Genomic DNA, 3,625 nt, shown 5'->3' with positions numbered 1-3,625 from the left:
TCCAGCGGCCAGGCAGGAGAGTCCAGTGGACTTTTCCCGAACACCTAACTGGGCCCAGATGGTGCTGCCAGCTGGAGCTGGGGTTCTCTCTCCAGGATCTGGAGTGGATAGACCTGTTGCGTTGATTTAATAGCAAGTTCTCCTGGAAGAACCCTGGGATTCTGCCTCCATGGCACACTAAACCGGACTCCATTGCTCCCTGTGGCAGCTGTGTGCACGCATGGTGTGGGGGAGGGGAGTTTCCTCCTTGGTCCCTTCAGCAGCTGTGAGGGCCGAGGGCCAAGAACTCTCACCCTGTTTGTGGGTGCTGGTCCTTGGGGCCCCTGTACCCCAGTGCTCTAGACCTCATCATTCCACCACCTTCCCAAAGGAGAGGGGCACCCTCTCCCCCATTATACACATCAAGAAACTAAGGCTGAGACACGCTGGAAGTCTAGAAAGGCAGAAGGGCTCCAGTCCTGCAGGAACCCATGGTCTCTGCAGCTAGATTCTACCTCCTTCCTGCCTAAGGACCTCAAGGGCTTAGCAACCTCAACTTTCTCAATTCACGCTCCCAGAACCTGAGAGGTTTGCACCTGCCTCCCAGCCCCAGCAGCAGAGAGCTGGATGGTCCCATCAGGGTGAGGGGCACTGGCCCAGGCCACGCCAAGAGCAGGAAGGGACAGGTGTGGGACAGCCCAAAAGAGAGGGGGAGGAAGGGATCTTCTCCAAAGAGTGCCTCTCTCCTAGGGCTGGGGGCTCAGGGTGAGTGGGCAGCTACCCCCCTGGAGCCCAGGCCCCAAGGGGCTCCTCCAAGCAGGTAGCAAGCAGGTGTGCAGCCCCACTTCCCCAGCGGTGCCTGCATGTGGGCCTGATGGCGCCTGGCCCATTCTGGGTCTGTGAAGGACAGATGGCTTGATTCAGGGACTTCAGGCAGGGTGCTGGCTCATGACTCAGTGAGAGGGTGGTGGAAACTGAGGCCCCCCTCTGCCCCTCTTACCCAGTGCCGTGTGGGCGTCCTCATGCCCTCTTCAGAAATGGAGGAGGGATATCCCCACCCCACCTCCCGACTTCTCTGTGTCACATGACATACCCGTCCTGGGTGGCAGGCAGAGTTGGCACAAAGAGGCAAATTACCAGCACCTCCCCCACCAGCTGCTCCCAGGGACCTGACCCCACACGGTCAAGTCATATCAGACAGTCCCTGGCACCAGGAACCTCTGAGCAGGACAGAGTTAAGAGAACGGACTGGGGACAGATACCCTTGGGTTGAAATTCCGGCTCCACCGCTCAAAAGCTATAAGACCCTGAGCTGATTCCTTAACCAGTCTGAGCCTCATCTGTTTCCTCATCTGTAAAATGAGAATGATAACAGTATAGTAGTTCTGTCCCAGGGTGGTTGTGAAGACTTGAGTGATGACACGTGCAAATAGCTTAGCATGGGGCCTGGCCCACCTGAAGCATTCAGTAATCGGCAGGCATTATTATTACTATTATTAGAGAAGGGCAGTCATCCAGAGAAAGGACGCTGAGGAAGCTTTTCAAGTCACAGAGCAGAAAGGTGCCAGGAAAGGATAATGTGTTTGTGTTTCTAAACCACAAGTTGATCTGTATCTTTCCTCTTTGGCCCTAACCCGGGTTCTCAGCCCTGGCTGTAGGTACTCAGATGTTACAACAGGCCCCAAGAGCCACAGGCTGAGAGCCAGGCAGTGCCTGCCCTGCCCATGTGCCCTCCCTGACAGCCTCCCAGACCAGGCTGGTTGACCAATGCCCCAGAGCTGGCAGAGCTCCAAGCGCCATTGCCCACGGTGAAATGCCACTTCTCAGTGCCCCTGTCCAGCACTCCTGCCCAATTGGTGCAATGGCATTGCGTGGACAACGCCCTTGACCAGAAGGCCTATGCCAGCTGCCAAGGCTCTTCAAAGGAGGGTGTGCCTGGTCCCTCTCCCTGCGCTTGGCACAGCAACCTGGGAATAGGCCAGAAGGAGGCATGTGGATGCTGGAGGAGAAGCTGTCTCTAGACTGTCCCTGCCACTTCCTGAACTGTTCTGCCCCCTCCTCCTGGGCAGGGCCGAGTTGGGTGTGGATCAGAAGAAGATGGAGACGGGGGTGGGGGGAGAGTCACACACAGAAATGAATCACTCAGGACCCATTCTGCACATCCCAGCCATTCCAATCTGCAGACGGTCATCCAACCCTCTGCAGCCGACCCGCCGTAGACCCACCTGGAAGGGCAGAAATGTGGGGTTGTGATGCACCCAAGAGGCCCCCTACTCTAGTCTGGTATCCACTGTGGGAACCTTTTCTCTAGCATATCTGACTGACAGTTATCTGCTTCTTGAATACGTTCAGGGATGGGGGATTCATTACCTCCTCAGTCAGTCTTATTTGGGAGTCCTGTCTCTCTCAAGGCACCAAATGTCACTGCAGCTCTCAAAGGTGAGAGGGCCCCCAAGGTACCCTAGACTCTCTCCCTTTGGGGTAAGGAGGGGACTGGGTGTGTAGCCTTTTTGGGATACCCAAGCCTGAATTAAACCAAATTAAATACCAGTTCATTTCTGATAATATTCTAATGTTCACACTTTATTGTAGTATAACAGTTCAAAAGTACTGCTTGGAGCCGTGGTTTTGGTATATAAAGTATTTGTATCGAAAGGAAATAATTCATGTGTGTCGGTAAAACATAATTTAGGGTGTTGATTCTAGGTTCAATAAAGTAATGCATTTCGTTCTAGCTTTGGTTCTTGGTTCATTTCCAATCCTCAGCAGCCAATTCCCATACCCACCCCCCAACCCAGCACAACCTCCTTCCCACAGCCAGCGCGTCTCCACCTGGCATCACCATGCCTTCCCCGGGATGCTGAGGACATCAGGGCTTTGGATGCAGCCAGACAGGGTGCAGGCCTGTTTGGGGTAGTGAATCCCCACTGGCCACCTCAGCTCTGTTCGGTGGGAGCCTAGAGTAAACTGTGCATAAGCAATTGGGCCTATAATGCACATTCTTTATCCACAACTTGCACTGATATGTCTAAAGAATCAGTGAATAAAAACAATACATGGCAATAGTGACCTCAGGACCTAAAGGTTGAGGTGACCAACAATGACAGAAATTCCTCCACTTCCTCCTTCGGGGCAGCCATCTGAGGTCTAGATATACTGAATTTCCATGCCAGACTCCCCTCAGCACTCGGGTGGACACAGCCCTCCCTGGGGACCTGGAAGTCTTCCCACTTCCTTGTTTGGGGAAGAGACAGATGGCCCCTGCCCTCCTCCACAACATATAAACACAGGAGAAACCACCCTCCAATCCAGAAGCAGGGCAAAGGGCAGCCCAGAGTGAGCCACTTGGGACAGCCATCCTAATCCTAGGCCAGGATGCTGCTGGGGACAGCTAGGAGATGCTGACTCTGGAACCGTGCCTTATCCTCTGTTTGGGGGTGCAGGGCTCCTGGAAGCTTGCTTTTCCTAGAGGTCCCTTAGAATCCTGAGGCCCGAGGGCTCTCAGTACTGATCAGGGTCTGACAAGGGCATTGGAATCTCTTTAAATCCCACTTTTCTGCCTGCACAAGGGGGCTAACCCAAGACAGCCGTAGGGCCTTGTCGCGCGATGGGACAGGACAGGCCAAGGTGGTAGGTTTCAGGATTC

This window comes from Neophocaena asiaeorientalis, unplaced genomic scaffold, assembly GCF_003031525.2.
Source record: "Neophocaena asiaeorientalis asiaeorientalis breed wild unplaced genomic scaffold, Neophocaena_asiaeorientalis_V1.1 scaffold119, whole genome shotgun sequence".
Taxonomy (NCBI): domain Eukaryota; kingdom Metazoa; phylum Chordata; class Mammalia; order Artiodactyla; family Phocoenidae; genus Neophocaena; species Neophocaena asiaeorientalis.
This window is presented reverse-complemented; position numbering follows the sequence as displayed.